Genomic DNA, 25,915 nt, shown 5'->3' on the forward strand with positions numbered 1-25,915 from the left:
AAACTTCATGTTTGACACCAAACAGGTCTTGGATGAACGACTACATTTGCGCTAAGTGGTCTGCTATTATTCAGCAATACAAGAAGTGCATTCCTGGATCGCAGTGGCTAGGCAAAGCCGTCGTGCTGATGTACGATGTCGTGCTTTAAAAGCAGGTTTAGGAGCATTTGAATTTCAATGGAAGCAACGGTAATTGCCGAGAAGGCTGCATTTTGTTTCCAAACATTATTATGGCATTGTGAGGTCTGGCTACACCACATCTGAAACGGTTTATAATAGCACAAGCACAATAGAGTCTGGAGACGCATTGTTTTGTGCACTTGTCTGACTTGGCCTTCATTCATCAGGATACTTTTGTTTTTCGAGTGAAAGATTAGAGAAGGGTTTTTGTCCGCAAATCATTTATTGGGAATGGAAATGGAATCGAGCAACATAATTGAAATGATCAGCACCACCATAGCAACATTCTTCTTCTTCCTCTTCTTCTTCTATTTACATTCCACTGGACAGCATAGCATAAAAAACCATTTATTAAAAAAACTTTAATGTTCACTAAACATTCCATGAAGAAGTGAAGACCCAGTGAAGGCCTTGAATGTTGGGCCTTTAAATGCAATGCTTTGCTTGCTATGCAGCAGTGATGGAAAGGAATCTTTTTTATGTGAATTGAGAGAACTGATCTCAGATGTCTAATACTAAGATGGAATATATAGAAGTGTTCCAATGATATATAATGAAAATATATAGAACTTTATATGTAGAACATTCTTTCAAAAGACATTGAAGCAACTTTATATACATTAAATTTGTTTGCCACAACCATAATGAAAACCACTGTTGAGTGCTCGAATTTGATTGGTCAGAAGATGTTGATTAAGTTTCTATAACAGTAGCTTTGACAATAGTTCCAGCTTTAAAGCCAATCATGGGTTTATTAAGCATTCATGTGTGCATTGTAATGTTATCAATTCTATAATAAAAACACAATTTAATAAGGTACTTATACGTTGGATGCTCCACATAAAGGGATAAAAAGTGAAGGTTTATTAGAATTTTCGAAAAGAGTCTCCAGTGTCAGGTGATTTGTAAACAGCTGTATGTTTTCTTGAGGAGTTGCAGTTTCTTGGTACCATGACACGCATTTTTATTTGTCATTTTGACTTCCAAAGAGAAAAAAACAAGAGGCTGGTAAGGGAACGACTGTTTACAGCTGATATAATATAAGTGATCAAATAAATTGTTAGTGTTTGCAAATTGCTTTGGTGTAAGAGGAATAAAACACTTACAGGAAAATAGTCAACTTTGGAGCAGGAAGTTTCACATTCGCATTGTGCCGCATCCTGTCATTGACTACGTTTACATGCACACACGTCAATATTCCGATATTAATCGGAATTTGCCAATATTTTAATTAGTATTCAGTCATGTAAACGCAACAATCCGATTGTGTCATATATCGAGGAGGTAACTCTGGACTTCATTTCCCAGCAGCCACTGCACCATACTACATCATTGTCACATGACCACCTGCACCTGTATCATGTTTCTCTTTAACAAGCACTCCTATATATAGCCACTGTTTGTACTGCTTCCTCGTCTTACGTATTATCTATCCATGCTTTTGTCCACCTGTCGATGTTTAGTTTTGCCACAGTATTTTGCCTCGTGTTACTGTGTCTTCGTTTTTTGTCCGTTTGTTTATTAAATGTTTGAAATCTGCGATTGCTTCCGTCTATACCTTTGAACCGTGACAGATTGCAATCAGATTAAGTCAATATTCTGATTCCCACCCCTGCAATATGCATGTTTTAACCGGAAATTTGTTGCATGTAAACACTTTATTCAGAAAATCCACTGAAGGGCGATATATATTCAAGCTCAGTCCACAAGGAATTGTGGGTGTTAAGAGATCCTTAGCTGTAGGCTAGGTATTTAGGAACGGCAACTCAGGCATACTTAATACAACCATGTATACAGGAATATTCCGATGCCTGTACGCATATAAACATTGTATTTGGAATGTAGCTGTAATCTGAATACAGACCGGAATTTGATACGCATGTAACCGTAGTCACTGATTATCTTCCATTATCAGCACCAAGTTTTTTATTCCTTCTATGAAAATGTCGAAGTGTCAAAAACACAGCGCCTTCCAGGAACCTTCAAAGCATGCGGCTGAATCAAATGAATCAAAGCGTTCGTTATTTGATTCACTTAAAAGCATGGTTTGAAAGAATGGCATTACGAAGTACTACGGCTCATAACTACTCTCAAAAGACTGAAAGATATGCTTCCCTTTACATTTTGATATTTTGATAATGTAGTACTTCTGGTTATACTTTTCCACATTTGTATAAATCAATGGGTTTAATTCTGGCAGCAGAAATCGAATTGATTTAACATCAAACATCAAAACGACACGCAGTATTCAAATTATAATAATCAATTAAGAATCCCGAGTTTGTGTACAGGCATAATTTAACATTTAAAGAAATTGATCATGAATAGAGGACATCTGGGTAGACTTTAATCAACTGACTGGACTAACTTTATACTTCATGATCACTCGCAGGGCTAACACCCACACAACTCTGGGTGCTTCTGAGCCTTTCAATTAATACAAAAAGTTGAATTATAAACACTTCAAGAACTCAGTCATTTGTGTCTTTCCTTTTTAATTAATTCTAGCTATGCATACATCAATGCAAGACACATCTAAAACTGGCAGTTTTAAGGCCTAGCGCTTATAAATATACTTTTATTCGGCTGAAGACCTCAGATTAAGGAACGCTGTCTGCCTAAAGCCGGCTCGCTGTAAGGTGGAACTCAAGGCGTCGTCAATACAGCCATCTATTTTTACTCAGAGCAGTGGATCATAACGTCTTATTTGTCGATGTGAGCTGACTGTGATGGATCTCACAGGCTTTATCTTTGGGCTCGGGCTTGATGGGAGCGACGCCATCGTCAGAGATGTGTCTGAATTAAGGGCTCAGTGGTAAACAGATCAATTTTCATCGAAAAGTTTTGATGGACCATGTGCACATCTAGACTAGGAGCGACACGGACAGTGGACCAACCAAGTAAACTGCAAAAGCTAGCTCCAGAGATGCATAAATTGTAGAATTACATCCAAAATGGAGCCTAATGAACCCCTACTTCACTTTATATTGACTTCTCAGCACAAACTGGATGGCATCCTGACAATATTGGCCAAGTTAATTGACCTCCATAACACTTTCATTACCGTCTGAACCGAGTGGACCGTGCAAAGGTCACTGCAAACGTGCTAGTCGTTATTATGCATTTCATACTCATTTCCCCAGGGACGGAATGATAGAACAGATATACATACATATATATATATATATATATACATATATATATATATATATATATATATAAATATATAAATATATATATATATATATATATATATATATATATATATATATATATAAATATATATAAAGGACAGTATTGTGTTGATTGGGTAAAATAGTGAGATATGTTATCTATAATGCATGCTTATCAAATAAGCTGCAGGGAAGAAAGGCTGAGAGAAGAGACTGAACCCCGAATGATGTTTAATATCAAGTCACTTCAATAATAAATGACCTTTTATTATGTAAATTGTATTCAACAGCAACCGAATGATGTCATTTGACCGTATCTGACAAATCTCCGGAAAAGCTCCAGCGCTCCAAACTGTTACACAGATGCCGTCAAGCTGCAAGAGCTACAAGAGTAATTCCATTTCGAAATGAAAGGGAATTTCATTAACCATGAATATCTAATCCACCCAAACAGGACATAATGCGGTGAAATTCATTACGATTAATTAAACACGCGAAATTGCTTTTTTGTTTAATGACATTGAAAATGGAAAAGTGAGGAAAATTTCAGAGAGCAAAGAGCACAGGCGCTGGTTGTGAATGCCGCATATGAATGCTGGAATGTTTCCAGAATAATTCGTCTTTCTCGCTTATTCGTTATTTTTATATTAAACGGATTTTAATATATTTTTTGATATGGCGATATTATCAGCCAGGAGATGCTTGGTTAGCATTTATGGAAGGAGTCTCCAGTGCCAGCGCATTGTAATGGTGAAATCTTCACAACTTTGCTTTCTCAATAACATGACAAACTGCTTAACTTCAAGAATGAGAAACAAAAAAGAATGGCTAGTGAGGGAACTGTATGTTTATAGCTACTATAATGTAAGTGATAACAGGAACTAACTTGTTTCATGGAAGTTCCACAATGTTAAATGTAAGTATAAAGTGATTAAAAATAAAGATGCATTGTTCTTTATGTTAGTGTTGCAATTTGCTGTGGTATAAGAGGAATAAAAACACTTTGGAATGTGCAGTTAGAGAAAAATAATCATTTTGTGAGTCCTGCTTTAGGACCATCTCACAAAGTTCAGGGGAAATTAAAGACCTCTCCCTCCCCCGAGTATGACATTAGTGGTACATTCCACCACAACAGCTCTAATTTGATTACTATCAAAATTCAGTTAAGTGGTTAAGTGGTACTAATCACACCCACCCACCTCCTTCCATCCCATCCTTTATATCTTTCACTGGGATCTACTATCAATACAAACTAGAAAATGGAAAATACTGATTATCTGATTATTGAATCTCTATACCGATTAGCTTCGAGAAGTGCAATCACCTCAGTCTTTCATGCTCGAATCCTCGGTGAAATGTCTTCCTTGATGCCTGAATTCGATGCTAATATTAGAGCTTTACTGCTGGAAAAAAAACCCCAAAACATATTGGCACCTTTCTCAGCTGCAATATCTCCCGAGTGCCAGGCCAAAGAAGTGACAAGGAAATTGCAATGCAGACTGAGACAGGTCTGGATACCCCAGTCTCGCAAACTGTTTATTATTGGTTATTGAGGTGGATTCGTTCCTATTAGCTGTCTAGCAGAATGATCGGGTGCCAATGATTATGCCGCGATCCAACGCTAGCACACTTTTACCAAACCATGAGCTGAAAAGAAAACTTGTTTTCATTAGCAGGATTTAGCAAGGCTAACAGATTAACTCGCTGGAACGATGGACTAATGAGGAGGGGAACGTGGAGTGTGAGGAAAATATCAGTTCACTGCCAGTTCCTCGCTTCTGCAGGAGGGACGTTATGACTTTACAGGACGCCTACGCTGTATTTGGGCATGTTTTTCTGACTAGTCTGAGAAACCTGTTGTTTATTATTGCAAGTAATGACTGCTTTTAGATCAATCCATCTTGCACTATCTCCCTCTCTCTTGCCCATTTTTTTCCACCTCTCCTACTTGCCATCTGTCTCTCCTCCAGTCACCAATTTCAAGTCATTTTTTTCATATCACCTCTTGTGGCCACATCCAGGCCACTTTTAAAAAAAAAAAAAAAATTCTTTCTTTATAAGCTTCTCTTTTTTCAATTCCGTGTCCCTAAATGCTAATGTGACTACTGCCAATAGAAGCGACATTGTTATCACTGAACAGTATGTGCTTAATTTGTAAACATAAGGTACTGGAACACCAAGGGAGAGGTTTTCAAGCAAGTAAACAAGGGAACACTCAAGATAATGTATCTAACTATGCATCTAGAAAGATGCATAAATTAACATAAGCTAGCTAGCTAGCTAGCTAGCTAACAAACAAACCTAGCAAGCTACTAAAACTCCAACGGCATTTGGCTATGTTAGCTAAGCCAGCTAACATTACCATTCATTATATACTCCTAATAATGGAGGTGGTGTTTACATAGCTCACTTGGTTAGTTTACGTAATTGTTCAAAATACATTCCTCGGATGAGAACATTTTAGTTAATTGTAGTCATGTAAAAAGTCATTTGTAAAATCATTACTCAAGTAGTGCTTCCTGACTTATTTACTCTTACTTGAATAATTTTCCTGCTCACTACTTGTACTTTCACTCAAATGAATTATTAATACAGTAGCAGAACTCTCACTCATCAATGCGTACTCTTTCCTCCACTGCCTAGAGCTAATCGCGTAGGTTTCACGATCGTGTACAATGAGGGATTGCAACCGGAAGATTTCAGTGATATCGTGGGAGGACTGGAGGAGTCAACTGCACATTTCCAATGCGTTAAGCTTCACAACATGTGTTCGAACTCACAGCAAACATTTTGGTCAGAACGTTGGGTCTTATAAAAGTACATTATCCCCTTTAAACAACATAACGCAAATATAATAACACAAATACGGATATCAGTGAAAAGAAAGGCTCGCTTAATGATCGTAATTGCTCCACGATGCAGTCAAGTAGAGTCTCCTCCCAGTTTGCTCTGCTTGTGGGTGGCAGTTTGGTGTCTTTACAAATTCAAAAACACACAGAGTACAGGGTTGAATTTTGTGACAGATGGAGAAAAACAATCATTCAGTAAGATAAATAGCACCATAATATTGGACTCACGCATCTACAGTTTTGTTGTGTATAGACACTGATGGATTGGATGGTGAAAACTATGGGGGTGCGTGGATTGTAGGGATTGTTATAGAAACTGTTGTAGGAATTGTTGGGATTGTGTAGGGAGTGGTGCAGGAATTGTGGGACTTGTTGGGAGTTTTGGAGGGATTGTTTTTGGAATTGTTGTTGGGATTGTTGCTTGGAGTGCTGCTGGGATTGTTGTTGGGATTGTTGTAAATGATGCAGGGATTGTTGATGGGAATGTTGTAGGGATTGTTGTACTGTAAGGATTGTTGGAGATGATTTAGCGATTGTTGTTAGGATTATTGGAAATGATGTAGGGATTGTTGTTGGGATTATTGGAAATGATGTAGGGAGTGTTGTAGGGATTGGTGTTTGGAGTGACATTGGGAGTTTTCTAGGAATTGTTGTTGTGATTGTCGTTGGGAGTTTTGTTGAGATTGTTGTAGGGATTCTTGCTGGGATTGTTGTTGGAATTGTTGTAGGGTTTGCTATAGGCATTGTTGGAAATGATGTAGGGATTGTTGGGATTATTGGAAATGATGTAGGGAGTGTTGTAGGGACTGGTGTTTGGAGTGACATTGGGAGTTTTCTAGGAATTGTTGTTGTGATTGTCGTTGGGAGTTTTGTTGAGATTGTTGTAGGGATTCTTGCTGGGATTGTTGTTGGAATTGTTGTAGGGTTTGCTATAGGCATTGTTGGAAATGATGTAGGGATTGTTGCTGGGAGTGTTGTTGGGATTGTTTTGAGTGTCATTAGGAGTGTTGCTGGGATTGTCACTGGGAGTTTTCTAGGAATTGTTCTGGGGATTGTTGGAATTGTTGTTAGGATTGTTGTTTGGGAGTGTTGTAGGGATTGTTGGAAGTGATGTAGGGAGTACTGCAGGGATTGTTGTTTGGAGTGTCATTAGGAGTTTTGTTGGGATTGTTATTGGGAGTTTTCTAGGGATTGTTGTGGGGATCGATGTTGGAAGTGATGTAGGGATTGTTGTTGGACTTGTTGTAGGGAGAGTTGTAGGGATTGTTGTGGGAAGTGATCTAGGGAGAGTTGTAGGGATTGTTGTTGGAAGTAATGTAGGGATTGTTGTTGGACTTGTTGTAGGGAGAGTTGTAGGGATTGTTGTTGGGATTGATGTAGGTATTTTTGTAGGGATTGTTGCAGGTAGAGTTGTAGGTATGGTCGAGAGAAGTGACACTACTGGGAGTTTACATTATTTATGTGTAGCCCGCAGAGAGGTTGTGGCCATGTAATGTACTAATGATCAAGCACAACTTGTGTAACCACATGCACTACAACATGCGGTTATAATAAATGTCAAATATTGTATTAAAATGGTGTAGTATGTATATAATTCGTAGTGTTACAACCATGCATACTGTACTTAGTGAAGACACTCCTATCTCTGTGATATATAGCCTACAGGGATACAGGATATTTTATTCTGCAGGAAGAAGAACAATTATGGACGATCTTTGTTTGTATCCTTTTGTTTTTTGTTCTATATACCGTAGAAGGATGCACAAAAAGACTTTTGTACAATAAATATGTAATACATATTTGTTTTCCTTTCCCAGGATATTTTTCAGACTAATGTGAAAATTTCAGACTTTCACACCCCTAGCCTCATGTTATTATATAACGGTCCAATTCGGGAAAACTGTTGGAAAAGATTTTAAGTAGGGTTCAATCTTGGTGGGAAAAGGGTATCTGTTACACCAGTTATACCATGTTATGTTCACTCCATGTCTGATCGAGACACTTTGTTTCAACAGTTTAGATCTCAGTGAAGCACCAGCATCATTGAAGTAGCACTCTTGTCCTTTACTCCACCTTTCGTACTTTTCTCTCTATCTTTCGCTTTCTCTCTATACCTCTCTGTAGCTCTTGTTCTGTCTCTCTGAATGTATTCTGCACGCTCCTTCCTCTCTAGATTCATCTTGGGAAGTCATGCGTGTACAGTGCAAGCACAGGTTACAGCAGGGTTCAAAGATTCGCCACGTAAATCTGTCAAAAATGTGGATAATTTGGTCTAATTATATTTCTCACACAATAAGACATCATTCTTCACTCAAATGTCAAAAGGCCATGGGTTATTGACAGAACGCAGTATTAGTGATAGAGCACCAGGCATAGCGAACTACAGCACTACCTACCTCTTGTCCATTCTTGGCTACTCTCTGTTTCCAATTTCTCTTGCTCTCGCTCCTTTTTCTCTTGCTCTCACTCTAAAATTACTGTCTTACCCTCTCCTCCCCATGTCCACTGTTTGGCTTGGGAAGGTGTGTGAGTGTGTAAATGCAGGCAGCTGCTGAAATATTTATTGATCTGTTTTCCTCAGCGTTAGCCTTTGTACATTTCGTCCGTTTCTCCTGCACTCACATCAACCTCAGCCGCCAATCCCAGCCAGAGACATGCCCTAGAACAGACCACTACGTAGAGTCTTCTACACCATGTCATTCCACTGCACTTGTATTAAATAGGAATCGGTGGAACGGCTCCATTGGGTTTTAAAAGCGTCGGGTTCCGTATAGACCTGATTCCGCCATCTCAGCACATGTGGCTTTTAAAAATTAAAACTACAGGTATGCTTCCAATGGGTCAGACGAAAGGGCATATAAAGTTTATAATGAGTATCACAGCATTGCTCTTTATGGCAATATCATTTCTGTATACTATCCATTAAGGTGTCAGTGAATGTGATGGATGTAATGAGTGGATGGTTGAAAAACAGCAAGAAAAGGAAGGCGGTTGTTATGTTGGGTTCATCATGCATTTTGAAATGGCCACGTCTGATTAGAAAATGGTTTCGCTCTCAAACTGCTGAAACACGGAATGGTTCATAAAAGATCTGAGCCGCATATGGCTATATTTACACCGTGCATTAATGAGTTCTGGACTATTGTGTAAAATATTACAAATATTTCTGCGATAGGGGTTTTATATTAACCCATACGCTTGATCGGTTTGCTTTTGCTCGCTAGTTTGCCCCGCCCACTTTTCACTGAATGGGAGAAACATTTGGTGAAGAACTTTGGAAAAGTCACTAATTCATACTTAACCAGAAGACCATGAGTAATCTAATTAGAAATGAGTTCCCTAGGCGTTAAGTTTGCATCCCATGTGAAATGTTCAACTGTTACTCTCCATCTGTTTATATCTTCTTTTCTTTCTTTTTTTTTTTGGAAGATTTTGCTGTTTTGAGATTCAATGTTTCTCCAGATAACAAATGAGAGACGACCCTGTACTAGTCCACACTTATTACTCTTTCTGCCCTAATGGATATATGTAATGATATAGAGCAGAACGTACACTTGGGCTACTTTCAGCCCAAAATTGAAATGCACATGAAAAGTCTGTCCGTCTCAGTGCCCTTGAGAGATTCTCGTTAGTGCGACATCGAGAACAAATGGTCTAATGTTTGTAGGATTTATATCAATATATCACTCTGAATTGAAAATGAACCGGTTAGATATTGGAATCCAGAGTCAAACAGAGTCAAGGTCACAGCAAGGTCAAATATCTTCAATAGCTTCCTTCCTGTTTAAAGTATATTTTAATGGTTTTTCAGGCATACAAATTAGTAACAATAAGAACCAGAGCTTCTACTTGGTTATTTGTCTAATTAACCTCACACTTCCCTGGTACTGATTATTTTCCTATAACAGCATACCACCAAGTGTTTTATTCCTTACTTAGGCCAATTGCTGTGAAAACTCCAAATGTGACTGCTTGGAAATGTTTAGCCCATAACCATTATATGACTAAACTAAATTCAGGGGTCATTTTATTCTTCCATTCTTCCACAAACCTTTTTTTTTTTTTTCCAAAAACAAATTCCAAATTGTCCATGCACTGGGGCAACAGGTAGCATTGCAACTTCACAGCTCCGCTCCAGGGTCCCGGGTTTGATACCGAGCTCAAATTTTCAGATGTCCATGTGGGTTTCCTCCACATTCTCCAGTTTCTTCCCTCCCAAAAAATCTTCCAGTAGGTAGACTGTGTACAATAAATAGGCACTAATTGAATGTGAATTTGTTTGTGGTGCCAAGGTATTCCTGTCTTGCGTCCAACATTCCCAGGATAGGCTCTGGCTCCACCTCACCCCTGACCAAGATGAAGCGCTTACTGAAGATGAACGTATGTGAGAAGTTCCAGATTAAGCGAGAAGCCTCATTTACTTTTAATTTACCCCAAACCCATTTAAAACGGTGCCAACTCAAATAAGGCAAAGTACTTTTTCCCCATAATGTTCTATGATGTTGCTCTGATTTTGCTCTTGTTTATGGATGAGTTGTTTTGTTCAAATTTACGATGAACAAAACATGCCTGGAACACCCACATCCGTATCTTCACACTCGTGTTGCCAGTCTGAAGCACTGCAGTTGGCAAGATGTCAGGTTTCATGAAACAACAGGAGGGTGAAGCAACGAGGAAAGAATAAGGAAGAACAGCGAATCAGACGGATTTACCCAGGAGAAGAGAGTAGAGAGGGAAAGCAGTAAGGGAAGGAAGAGAGGAGAGGACGGTAAAAGAGGTTTAGGAGAGTTAGGAGACAAGTAAAAGAGGCTCAGGAGAGGAAGGAGATAAGTGAAAGAGAAAAAAAATATATGATATGGGGAGAGAGGGAAGAGAGGAGAGGAAATGTAGAGCAATGACAGAAGAAAGGAACGAAACCGGAAGAAAGAGTGAAGAGGAAGAAGAGAAACAAAGTAGCAAAGGGAGAAAGAATAGACGGAGAAGAAGAAGAAGAAGAGAGGAAGAGAAGGAGGACGCTGCCCACATGTCCATACTCAACACCTGTTCTGAACTCTCTCGCCTGTTAAATCCAAAGCAGTCGGACGAATTAAAAGGTACACGCAATATATCACGTCTGAAACTCAGAAACGAGCTCGTTAACGCCGAATTACCAACAAGCGCACAAGTCATTATTCTGATTGAGCTGAGGTAAAAGTTTACGATGCGATGAACCGATTACACCCAAGTCCTTCTTCTGCCACACTTGTGAAACTGGTAAATAATATTCCTCCTGTTCAGCACGCCAGAAACCTTTAAACGGGCTCGACACGTGATGCGCGGTTCAGCTCGGACATTACTGCTGTAAATTCACACCTGGGGTTGGTTTTTCAGACGCAAATTAAGACTAAGGAGGATTTACTGTGCTGGAAAACTACTGACGGTGTAAATTGGACCCAAGATGGCGGAAAACTAAACAAACCATTAGAGCAGGTACAGGATGGGAACAGTAATTAAATTACAGTCATGAAGTTAAACAAAGAAAAAAAAACAACCCTCTTCAAATGGGTTTCCGAGTGGCTCCGACGTTAAGGGTTTCGTCTGATGTCATATACGTCCTTCTGCTGCGTTTTTCGCAAACTAGCCCACCTCTGAAGTTCGGTCGTTTCATGTAGGTGTGTATCCTTGCTTCAAATATTATTTACAGTAATAACGTATGCTAAATGAAGGGGTGTAAGGATGTAGCTACATACTGGCTGTATTTATCGTGACCGTTATTCCTTTAATACATGAATGCATGTTCTGGGCTTAGCCAGCTAACTTGCTATCTAATGCTAGTCACATTTCAATCTAGATAACATTAGCTAGCAAGCAGTCAGTCCAGGATTCTGGAATCGCAGAAAATCAACAAACTCCGCAAAAAAAATTCAGTAATTTTTCGAAAAACGACCGCAGATTTGGATCAAGACACGTCATGTGACGTCGTGTCAACGTGCATTCAATCAAAGCCCTCTTCAATTCACGTGCGTCAAACATGAGTACAGCTGAAAGGTCTCATTTACCAACAGAAATCACTACGAAGGACCCAAAAATTTCTTGCAATTAGCAATTTCGCCAAGTAGTTTTCCGCAAAAAAAAACAACAAAACAAACAAACAAACAAAAAAAAAAACCGCAAAAACTAAAGCAAGTTGCAATCGCAAATTCTGAAAAAAAAAAGCCACGGCATAATCAAGCATTTTTGGCCGCAACAATCACAAAAGAACTCTGTGAAGTCCTGTACGGACTGAAACAGTGAATGATTTGTACGTATCTGCTGAGTCGGTGACTTTCACGTCATTTAGCGTTGCTAAGAGTAGAGATATGTCAGATAAAGTTGTTTCATTAGGGGGTGTGTCCATGCTTGAAAGAGTTAAATGGAGTCGTGTAGTGAATAACTTATATTCAGTGAATCGGTTTGAGGATGTACTGTAGCGTGAATGCATTTCTAGCTACATACATGCTAATATTATGCTAATACAACGTAACTATTATGTTGTTTATATTCATGGAAATAAACAACATGACAGTTGCATAACAGTTACACAATTATACGAAAATCTTCTTGTTTACGTACATGAATGTTAGCTAGCTATCATCTAATGTTAGTCACGTTTCAATGTAGATAACGCTAGCTAGCAAGCTCTGAATGATTCATACGTATCTCATTGAAGTTGTGAGTTTTTGAGTTTTTCAAACACAGGACAGTGCCCAGAACTCTAAATGACGTCTCAAGGACTTCTAATAAGAAGAAAGTATCTTTTAGACCCTTACGTAAATGCCTGCCTTGCCTTTGCTGAAATGCTGTTGAAATGATGATTGTGATGGAGTTCTGGTAAAACTAGGCTCGCCTATTGTTGTTGCTTGTTTTTTTTATTTATTTATTTTTTTTATCAAATCTGTTTTTGTAAAGATTTTTTTTTTCTTCATAGGATGCTGACATAATCAGCAGAAAGTGGTTATTACAGTGGCATGAATGCAGCATTAACCCTCTAACCAGGTTCATCATTAAGTGATCTGGATCTTTGTGTAAGTGCATCTCAACGACAGACAACACAAGACAACGGGCGCAAAACAGGAAGTCAATAGAAAAGGAACATGAAATATAAATGATGGTGAGGAAGACATGGAAGTGCAGCATTACATTAATAGCTGTCTGGTCTACAGAGCACTAACACGAGGATGTTCTCCAACAAAGTACTTGTGTAAGTTGCTTCAAGAGTGTGAGAGTGTCTGCCAAATGCTATGAATGTAAATGGGAATATAAATGTACCGCCATGCAGATAAAGCAAAGCAATGCATTAAAAATGGTGGACTTTTTTTTTTGTGCTATAGGGTTACACTTGTATTAAAATCTCTCCAAACCATTGGGCCTCATTTATCAAACTGTATCCGAACAAATGTATTCATAAACCATTCCAAGAAGCATTTACAGGAAATGCGGTATTCATGAAAATCCCGTTGATTCGGGAAAAACATCTGCGTCCGACATTTCGCTCCTGGCTTCAAGTACATTTACATGTTAGGAGACTTCATAATGTGGATCCGGACTGATCGGCTTCAAGATGAATGAAAATTTCGTGAAACTCGCTCGCTTCACATTCAACTTGAAAGAATATAATCCAAAGCAAATCGGTAAATGAAGGCAAATAAGACTAGCCGTTCGTTCAGGACAAAAGTAATGGCGCCCTAGGAAAGGAGGAAGAGTTAGTGTGTGTCTGTGGTAGCTGATGCGCTGCACTGGTTGAGCTGCATTAGTGGAAGACTTAGGAGGTTATGGAGTTTCATGGGTGTTGCTAAATGTAAACTGAGCAGCTGAGCTTGGTAGTTAGTTTATGGCTGATTGGCATTTTTCAATATACAGATTTGAGTAGAAAGTAAATCAGAATTACAGAAACTGTAAGTCTGACAAGTTTCAGGTTTGTGGATCGGTTTCACCGACAAAAACGTTTACACAAATGTACTAAAACATCGATAAATGAGGCCCACGGTGTCTTGTCTTGATGTCTTGTGAGATCTTGTTCGGATGTCAAAAAAACTACCAGTGGGCTCCAGCATGTAAGTTTGTGAAGATTCATCAGTTCGCAGTTTGAACTTCTTTATATCAGTAGAGTCCGATATAACATGGACTATAACTGTTTTTAATATAACTGTTTTTGCTAACTAGCATAATATTAGCATAAATATTTCTACATTTGTATTTTTATGCGAATTTTGGGATATTGCGTTAAAAAAAAGCTTTTTTTTTTTCTCCATCTGATGGCTCCTCCCCATTCTGAGTAAGATCACCGAGTGCTGGTATTAGACACTTTATATCCATTTATTAGGAGAGCTTAAAACAGCCTACAAAGTTGAGCTCTTATACAGTATAAACTGTATAAACAGTATAAACCTCTAGCTGTCCACTAGAGGATTTCCCTTTTACGTCTCTGACAGCACGTCACTATCTATCAATACTAGCGATATAGCCACACAAACTATAGCTAGCTAAAGAACAAATGCAAAAATCACCCATTTGAGAACAAATAAGATGCCCTTCAGGATCTCTGCCAAACCCTGGTGAACAGCAATTCTATTCCATCAGTTAAAGACCTGCGATTACAGATAAATATCTGAAACTAAACAAGCACAGATCATGTTTTCAGATAGATAAATCCAGTATAGCCAAGATTGCCAAAGATTCATTGTTACCATAGGTGGCATAATACTTTACCAGACTATTTAGTGTGCTAGTCTGCGGTTGAACATGAACAACTTCTGGACGCTTTGTTGTGTTTGTTTTTGTGTCGCAGACATTTCACCATAAAACAGATTTCCAGGACAGGTTTAAAATAAAAACCCAAATGTCTTTATTTAAAACGCTGTGTTATACAGTATAATGTCAAATATGCATAAATAATGAGGTTTTGATTAATAAGTGATGAAACAAAACCAGTTCTTGGTAGCACCCTCAGACCCTACATTACATTCGTAATGTACATATATAAAATCTAACCTGAAATTATGCTCGTGACATTTTCCTCTGCTAATGAGCTCATTATTCATGGCGCTATGAACCTGCCCATTTTTGAAGTATAGGCTACCTGTGGGATCTGTGCACGTGTAATAACTCAGCGTTAAAAATGACTACAGAACATGCCTTTCTTCAGCCAGTACTGCGTCAAACAGCAGGGACCAGGCAGACACACACACACACACACACACACACGCATACAAGCACACACAAGGCCGCTGGTAGGGTATAGCTGGTGTTAGCACCTAAGCCTTTCGCATTGATTTGCAGCTGAGCACCTTGTCCTCTATAACAAAGCAAAAAAAAAAAAGACCAGTGGTCCCTTGTTCGTGCAAAGAGCACACTTCAATCTGCAGCACTCTATTTGTATGCTAGTACGCACACACGATAACACACACACACACACACAAATACACAACCCCCTGAGCAAAACTATTCTCCTTCAACAGCTCAATCCGGTGTCTCGGTACAACCTTATAGAGCAAGAATTTTTCCCTAGGTCCATGACTTATTACGTCCTCCCTATATGAGATTAACTATTGATACGAGATCAATGGAGGCTATTTGCAGTGTGGCTGCGGCGCCTGGTAAATATATAGATGTTCTCTCCCGGTGCTGGGTGCCCTCAGCTCTTTTATTGACTCGCACGAGCCCCCTTCGCCAGCGGAATGTTTTAAATTCATCTTTCTGCCAGCGCCAAAACGAGACTGAGCGCAATGGTGGGCATGTTCTAGATTTCTCTGCATGCATGAGAATATACCTCATGGTGAGTATGAGATGAGAGGCGTGTGAGCGCGTGTAAATACATTTCCGTGCATGCGCCTTCCTCTCCTCCCCCTCCCATCGCTCATTTCTTCCTCACTCTGTGACCACCTAAACGATCACTCGATGCTCTACTAAATAATACATGGATGTCTTTTTCACTTTTATCCGCAGCAGGTCCTTTAGCTCAGGCGCATATTCATGTACCGAACAAACGGGAGAACGGAGGAGGAAGCGGGTAGTATTACAGTAATTAAAGACGGCGGGCGAACTCGTCCCACGCCACCGGCGACCCAAATTCCGTTCCCGTTTTTTTTCTAATCACCGAAGACTTATAATGACTGTAATTACAGTAATGAATAATCGTTGCACCATGATCTTCGCTTATTGTCCGGGATCTAATTGCAAAGCGAGTGGTCGGGATATAACGAGATGTGAAAGTGAGATATGTATGCGCTGAGGGATATCTCCGAGGCGAAATGTCCGTGACCTCAAGGTCACCGCTAAAAGCAGTAGAATCAAGGTTGCGGGTGGAGATTCCCTGTCACGTGACTATTAGTCCGTTCTCTAATCAAAGTGAGTCAGATGAGTTAACAAAAATCACCCAAGCATGAAGACTACAGAGCTGGTGCTAAATAAATGACTAGATAATCGATGTTTGTCGGTGAATGAGACTTTTTAGCTGTACTCATGTCCGACGCATGCGAATCGAAGCCGGAACTGGAGCTAAGTAAGTGATTCGATGATTATATAAATAATTACTTATTAATACAGTGTTTATTTTCACTGTCCAAACATCCAGAATCGCATTCCTGCAGTTCTGACCTTTGGCTCAAGTTGATTCAATTGATTCAATTCAGAGTCTAATAATCGCTGCAGTTGAATCGCTGCAGAGTTCACTTGGAAGCAGACGGACAGAAGTTGTTTTGGTCCGCACCCGAGCATTGCTGCATTCTCACCTGCCTAAAGAACCACGCTGAGAGGGAGAACACACCAGGGTTCCATTTAAATGAACTAAACACCGTATATGTGAACGCTCCCTCAAGATTTTCCTTTCTGACTGTTTAGGATGAAGATGTGCATTCATTATGCATTGTTCGCTTGCCAAAACAGCACCTCATATTATAACCCAGGTCTGAAAACAACGCAATCTGTTGGTGCTCAGTCCAACAGGTGCAAGGAGTGCGTGCAGATCTCCAGGCATTCTGCCCGGGCACTGCACTCTGCATCGGAAAGGGTGCCAAGCACCATCCTCTGCCTCCTGCCTTGGATTTTCAAGCTGACTCGCAGTCCAAAACGGCAAAGCTGAGAAGCAACGACACACTCCAGATACAACGGATGGAAGATAAAGAGCATGCGGAAGCCAGGTCTGGAACATGACGCAGTTCAGACGGTGTGGATTTGACAGTCGAAGGGAGGGGTTGTGGGTTTAAACGAGGCGGCATCTGTTAGGGTTGGCAACATACGCCATCCCTCCATCCCTTCATCCCTTCATCCTTCCATTGCTCTTTATCCGCCAGCCAAATTTACCATTCCAGTTTCCACTTGAGATGCCAAGCTGGCTAAGATGTTCTACATGCACCGACCCCACTTGTATTTTCCATATGTCATAAAAAGAAGCCATGTTATTGGTGGAGCACCAAGTGACAATCCCACCAGCAATCTAAAAAGGGTTCTGAAGAGTGTTTTTGACATGCGTTCAAATAAATAGAGAGAAGAAGAAATCTGCTTCCTGAAGTATAGGCACCCTTTGCGGAAATGGTTTCAAAAGTATTGGTACCCCACCGTTCGTTTCGGGAAGCCTTCCCAGGAGAGTATAACAACATTGAGTCTGTAATGTCTGACAAGGTTGCAGAGGAGCTTGGATCGTCCTTCATGCAAAATTCTTTATTATTACAACCGTCCTGATGGGAGTGCTGTGACTAAAAGGTGAGGGAGAAGCAAGAGCGAGAGACTTTGCAGACTTTCCCTCGGTTTGAATTATTGAATGTATTTGGATGTTCCTTTTAAATAGTACAATTTCATGTACAATATCTTTGGAGGTCCATTTTGTCTCTTCATCCCAACTATACAAATTAGCGATCGGTTCCGCTGAAGCCCTTCTAAACGTTCTATATTTAAGAGTTGGTGGTTCTCAGGTGCTGGAGTCAGTGGTATATGACATAAATACAATAAAAGCACATTATCATTAGGTTCCTTAATGGCACCTTAGTGTTATCTATGGACAGAACAGCCAGGTGAAAATAGTAACACTGACCAAAAATATGTAAGGGGATCTTACAGCTGTAGGAGTGCTGGAGTGGTAAGAGACCTCAAATCAATATCTGCAAGGTTCACCTCTCAAACAACACAGAAATTACATTACACAACCCTCAGTTTCTGATCATCCTTTCCCTGACAAAAAAAAAAGAGAATGGTTCTTTTTTTTTTTGTGGTTACATTTACAGACTCCATTAGTGCATTGCGTCACTGCATCCTTATGGTTCTTTTATGAGTTCTAGGCAGCAAGGTGTATGGAAGGAATCTCACATGATAGGCCATGCTGTCTAATAACATCACATCCCAAAGTGTTTTACTCTTCTTATACCACAGCAATCTGCCAACAGTTTTTAATTTATTAATGAATGATTTGTTGCACTTTTGAATCATTTATAGTTGCATTTAATGCTCCTTTTTATCACTTGTGCATTTGTTTTAGCAGATATATACAGGCTTTATCTCATTAAGATAAGATGCAGCTTGTCATGTTACAGAGGAATTGGAAATCTCAAACTCGCTTGGCTTGAAGAATTGGTGGAAATGTTATGGTGGACCTACTGGTCATTTCAAACCACTGACACTGGAGAGTCCTTCCATGGTATTTGTAACTATAGACTGTAACTATACATAATAATTGACAGTATTATTGAAATTTGAATGTGCACATGAATATATATATATATATATATATATATATATATATATATATATATATATATATATATATAAAATACACATTTTCATTTCGAAATTGGAAATACTCAAGGTTTTCAAATTGTGAAATATTTCAAACAATATATTGAAAAATTTATATTCCATATTCTGCACTATTTCTAGGTCCCTATTTAAATGAAAGCCAATGTGTGATATTGCCCATATTAACTGCTTTGGACAAAAGACGAATGTGTTCAAATGCTAGGACACTCTGAAATTCATATAAATATTTCAAAGATTCTACTTTTCACTCAGTTTGATGTCAGTAATATAATTTCTAATGACAGTTGTTGTAAAATAGAAGCATTGTCACTATATACACAGTATATGGACCTGTGAGTTGTATTACAGCTGGAACTACTGTCAGCTGTTCTATCAACACCGAACGCATCATCGCCTCCTGATTCAAGAATTCATCAGCGCTGTGGTATAAGCCATATCACAATACATGATATATAATGTTGCTATAATTTTACCAGCATGTCAACACAGGCCACTAAAGGTATCAGTATCATATTGCCATACTGCCAAGCCATAACACTCACCTCTGAATGTTTTCTACCTTAAATTCCCTTTATAGTTTTTTCCTTTCTGTTTTTCTACCTGGAGTACAGATGCTGCATCAGTCAGGCGAGCGGCTTAGATGAAACCATCATTAACATCGGATCAGACATGTCATGGGGAATCCACAGGTTTGAGTAATGACTGGCTGTACCTCGAGGCAGTCTGTGGTGCCATTGTAATACATGTGAATCAGAATGCCTTGTATGAATTCCTTGTGTGGTTGCTAGACTATGCAATTCTAAAGCAAGCTGATTTTTCTTTTACCTGATTATATATATACTCAAGGATTTTTTTATTCAATCATTATCCTGTGGCTCTGTAGTGTGTGTCTGTGTGTGTGTGTGTGTGATTACTTCTTATAACTCATCTTTCCTTGTACTAACAAGACTCATTCAATCAAAACTCACGTATTGTGTAAGCCTAAGGGCAGTTCTTCAGTACTTAAACTGTAAATCCACAACACTGCGGTATTCTCAATTCTGATTGGTCAACAGCAGCTCTGATAGTAATCCCAGCTGCAAAGTTTAAATATCAAGGCGTTTTTGTTCGAATGACATTTTCGTTCATGTGCTAACAGCTGACACAAGGACTTGTAGGCCAGACGCTCCAAATAAACTTAAAAATGGAAGGAAGGAAGGAAGGAGTCTCCAGTGTTAGTGCGTTTCCGAGGTAGTCAAAGGTAAAGGTTTTGCTTGAAGTTTTCCGACACACTAAAGTCTTTCACTTTGTGGATAACACGAAGGGCTGGCGACAGAACAACTGTTTATAGCTGCTATAACACGAGCAGTAACAGGAACTAATTTGTTCTGTAGATGTTCCACAACATTGCCCGTAAGTATAATCGGATTAAAAAGTATTACGGTTTGTTCTTTAATTCATATAAAATTTTAATCATTGGCAAAGTACTTTGGTATTAGAGCAATAACAGTATAAACACCCACTGTTTGGGTAAAAGGATTGCAGTTTTAAGCTTGTGTCAGCAAATTAATCACAACTGCACTTAGATTTCTGTGTCAATAAATTACAGATTTGGTGAAATTTCGTTGGAACAAAGCCGGAATATTCTTTTAATGAATCTGTGTGGAAGTAAACAGATGAGAAAGTGCTGCAGAACAACCAACAATGCTGTCATTTGGACAGGAGAGCTGTCGTTTCCTATTATAATGAGCATTCATTGTAATATATATACATATATATGTATAACGTCTCACCAACATATGCATTCCAAACAAGACAGGAAGCTCAATCTGCTAAGTGCTTCCTGTCTCTCGCTCTCTAACTCAACTGTGTTGATTTCTGTTTTACTGTGTACTCTGCCCCAGAGCCTGTTTTCTTGTGGGTGGTCAGAGGTCATTGTAGATGAACTGTGTTTGGATGACACTTTCCCCCCATTCTTCTACTGCAATTTCCTTAAAACATAAGAAAAAAATTAGAAACATTTTTTTTTTTTTAATGGTGAATAGTACTTGCTGGAATGTTTATCCAGTGTGACCTCCTTTTGCAGCTGTTCAACATTTTCATTACTCTGATAAAGTATAAGAGAACAGCTGGAACTTGGAACTGGTCTGTGTGTGTAAATATTTCTGGGTTTAAAGATGAGAAGAGAGAAAAGAAGATTAGAAGCAGTGGTGGCATGTGTGCTAGTGACCAGAAGGTTGTGAGTTCAACTCTAAGGACTGCCTGACAGACACTGCTGGGACTCTGAAGAAAATAGTTTGGATTGGATTCTGGATTCAATTGGATGTCGCCTTGGAATAAAGCATTTGTCTGCTGAGTGAGAATCAAGAAATGAAGAAATGTAATGCCTCATGACAAAACCTTGGCCAAATAGCAATTTGATTTACTGTAAAGGCCACAGGATAATGGATGGCACAAGATGATATGTTGAATCTGTAAGTTGATATATTGAAGCCACGAGATATTAAATAATATGCAGGTGATGCGATAATATATAGAGGCAATGAAATAATATATAGAGGTGATGAGATAATATGTAGAGGTGATGAGATAATATATAGAGGTGATGAGATAATATAAAGAGGTGGTGAGATAATATAAAGAGGCAATGAGATAATATAAAGAGGTGATGAGATCATATAAAGAGGTGGTGAGATAATATATAGAGGCAATGAGATAATATAAAGAGGTGATGAGATCATATAAAGAGGTGGTGAGATAATATATAGAGGCAATGAGATAATATATAGTGGTGAGAGCCATAAGATAATCTATTGAGGCAATTGAGTAATATAGTTTTGCCTCAAGATACTATGTTGATGTAATGAGATAATATATTGAGGCCACAAGATAATATATTGAGTTAATATATTAAGGCCATGAGATAATATACTGAGGTGACAAGATAGTATATTGATAACACATGATATTATATTGAGGCAATTAAATAATATATTGAGGTGATGAGATAATATATTGAGGCAATGAGATAAGATATTGAGGCAATGCGATAATATACTGAGGGAATGAGATAATATATTGAAGTGATGAGATAAGATATTGAGGCCACAGATATTCGGATATTCACGATTATTCAAAACAATATATAGAGGCAATGAGAATATATATAAGTGATGAGATAATAAATTGAGGACACAAGATAATATGTTGAGTTAATTCCTTGAAGCAACAAGTTAGTATATTGGACCACAAATTACTTAATTAATTAATTAGGCCACAGGATAATATATATTAATGGCACAGGATAATATTTTGAGGCCATAAAATGATATATTAAGCTATAATTCAGCATATTGAGGCCACAAGATAATATACTGAGGTGATGAGATAATATATTGAGGCCACAGGTTCACATGTATCAAGTCAAGGAGATAATTATCAAGGTAATGAAATATATTGAGGCCTGAGATCATTTGGTATCTTTGGTATCTTGTGGATATTGGCATCATACTTAAAACGTGGCCTCCAGTAAACTGTTTTTGGAACATTTTCTTCTATTTGAGAATTCGCTTAAGAGAATTTGCCTAGCCAGCATTTACTGAAGCACTGGTTGCTGCCATGTGCTGCTAATAATGAAGTCCTCATGCTGAGTTTTACGTTTAAGATGTCATGGCACTGTCATGAATTGTACCTTGGCTCGTGAGCAAAGTGTAGACCCTGGAAGCACACATGTCTCCATGCCCGAAGAACTGAAGTGCTCTCACCTGTGACATTTCCTCCGCATGCTCGCTTCACTGCTCCATGCTCATAAATAACTTTTTTTGTGCATTTTGACAATGACCATGCCTACTGATACTGCTCAGTAAAAGAACACGGTATCAGAGCAATACTCAATACCACATGACTGGTTATACTATCAATCATTTCCAATCTTAGGTTCCTGTAGTCACAATGGTCAAGCTGATTTCTCTGTATGCCACTCATTGTAAAATGCAATACTTGCCACAAGTTAAGCAGTTCGTACCCGACAAATAGATCTAGAGTAATTGTATAGTCATTTGTGGCCACACCTTATTTAAAAAAATAACCACCATGGCACCTAAGAGGCTCTGTAGGTTTCAGTACAATCTGAAGGAAAAAAAACCCATTTGTCCTAATATAACCTTACACATTTCCAATAAACACAACACCAAAATCCCATGTTTACAATGCTCACATTAAGCCTGCCCTAACAGGAACGCTTGTAATTAAGTGTTGCTTTGTTTATCCAAATCCAATTTTTTTACACATTGACATTCAATTAAATCAGCATACAGTCAACTTTATAATAACTTTATTTGTATGCAGCACAAAATAATTTACAACATTAACATAAAAAGACATGGTAATAAAAGGAAACTTGGTAATACAGACAGGAGGAGTATGTATAAAACCAAACAAAATGAGATTCAACAAAAACATGAATTTAACCAAAAAAAAAAGAGAAGATTTTAGAGAGGAAATGATAAAATAATGGGAACATTATGTGATTATAATAAATGCAAGAGTGATTAAAATGATGAGACACAGCAGAAGTTTGCGTTGCTCGCTTATTAGTATCCTTAATGGGATATTCGCCGGCTGCACGGTTAAACCTTGAGTAGCGATCGCTGACAATTTCAGAGGAAAACGTTCATTGTGTTCACAGAAACAACAGAAATAAATTCATGTCGACTGTGAATAGGCATGCACAGTCTGAAGTCATTCGGAAAACAAAAGCCTTGTAGGAGAGTGCGCAGACGTGATTTGGTATGCTAACTTGTTGCAGGAAAAAAAAAAAAGAATAGAAGAAATACAACTACTTAAATATAAGGCTCATTATTTAACATGTTAAACATGTAGAGTAATATTCTGGCTAGTTATTACAGCCATAGAGCTCCTTATTCCTGAAATGTCTGCTGACAGAACAAATTGACCAATAATGTCCAAGCTGACATTATTTATAGGCTACTTGTCTTTAGCTTTATTGAGGCTTGGATTAAACCTATTAGGTTTTTTATGACCTAAAGATGTCATGACTGTATATGAATAAAACAGTATAGTCTATCTATCTATCTATCTATCTATCTATCTATCTATCTATATACATGTGTATATGTAATATGTATACGTATATATATCTAGATATGTAATCTATCTATCTATCCTATATTTTGTTTATATCAGATTTATCTATCTATCTATCTATCTATCTATCTATCTATCTATCTATCATATATTTTATTTATATCAGATCTATCTATCTATCTATCTATCTATCCTATATTTTATTTATATCAGATCTATCTCTCTATCTCTCTATCTATCTATCTATCTATATATCCTATATTTTGTTTACATCAGATCTATCTATCTATCTATCCTATATTTTATTTATATCAGATCTATCTCTCTATCTATCTATCTATCTATCTATCTATCCTATATTTTATTTATATCAGATCTATCTCTCTATCTATCTATCTATCTATCTATCTATCCTATATTTTATTTATATCAGATCTATCTCTCTATCTATCTATCTATCTATCTATCTATCCTATATTTTATTTATATCAGATCTATCTCTCTATCTATCTATCTATCTATCTATCTATCTATCTATCTATCCTATATTTTATTTATATCAGATCTATCTATCTATCTTCCAATATAAACAAAAATTAACATTCAAATCTAAAGTATCTAATGTATATTACAAAAATAATTTTTAGAATTATAATTTTTTAACAAAATCTAGCAATATTCTCGACAACATGTACACAGTTTAGGACTCTTGCATGTCAAACATTAAGGCATTCATTTGAGTCTGGAACAATATACATATGTATGTATATATATATATATATATATATATATATATATATATATATATATATATATATATATATATATATAGTTTTACTTGATTTTGGATCTTGTGTAGAAAGTTATACACCAGTGACATGAGAAATTAGCAAATAAGACAGAAAGCAACTGAGATCAGGATAGCGATTTATATTAAACGCCCTTAGTGGTGATGTACTTCTTATATTTTCCCACTAGGCATGAAAGGGTTAAAACAACTCAATAATGAATGTAATGACTTCATTACTTGTGCATTATGATGTCTAGCACTGTAACAACCCCTGGGTATCCCCCTGGCCTCTTGAGAACCGCTGCTCTAGACAGACTACAGTGCCACATCAGGACATCCTTCCTATGATCAGATGCAGTGGTGGATTGTGTGCTAGTGATCAGAAGGTTGTGAGTCCAACATTTAGGGACTGCGAGAGAGCCACTGTTGGGACTACTCCGTTTGGATATTCATGTGGAAGACTGCCAGAGCTGGCTGGTGGGTAGGAATTGACAAAATGACCAAATGGAAGAAAATGGGGATGGTGGGAGTGGTGTTTCTCTGCTGAATAAGAATGACTCACATGACACAACCTCGAGCAATCAGACACACTAGTACATTTCGACAGATTATGGAACAGTACAAAATGTTAATGTGCGAGGGATGGCATACTCTCTCTCGTGTATGCAGAAGAGGGTAGATAGCGCTTACGCTGCCCTGAGCAGCAGTTTGGAAAAGATGCAGTGGTTGGCTTCACATGTTTTGGAAGAACAATGAATAAATGTAATGACTTACATAGCACAACCTCGAGCCACTGCTAGCCTACATTTAGTCAGACTTTGTAATGGCAGAACATGTTTCACGCCTAATAATTACTGTGAAGGGGAACGTTCCCAGTAATTTCCCAGGTTCATAGAAACAAAATGTATGGATGAGTATTGGAGACACAATCTAAACTCCTTAATGCTCATTAAGGAGATTACAATGGACTAGGATGCCTCGGCTGATCATCCATATGTCCTTCCAACCATTGCATGATAAAACATTCGATGACATTTAAACATATCAAATACATATAGTTTATTACTACACTA

The 25,915-nt window shown here is 38.1% G+C and overlaps 1 protein-coding gene across 1 annotated transcript in view; it reads right to left on the reverse strand.

Moving 5' to 3' along the window:
- Positions 1-25,915, reverse strand: part of iglon5 (IgLON family member 5) — a 142,209-nt gene that overhangs the window by 115,081 nt on the left and 1,213 nt on the right. The gene's annotated exons all lie outside the window — the stretch shown is intronic.

The sequence above is a fragment of the Ictalurus furcatus genome, chromosome 23 (genome assembly GCF_023375685.1).
Source record: "Ictalurus furcatus strain D&B chromosome 23, Billie_1.0, whole genome shotgun sequence".
In the NCBI taxonomy this organism is placed as follows: domain Eukaryota; kingdom Metazoa; phylum Chordata; class Actinopteri; order Siluriformes; family Ictaluridae; genus Ictalurus; species Ictalurus furcatus.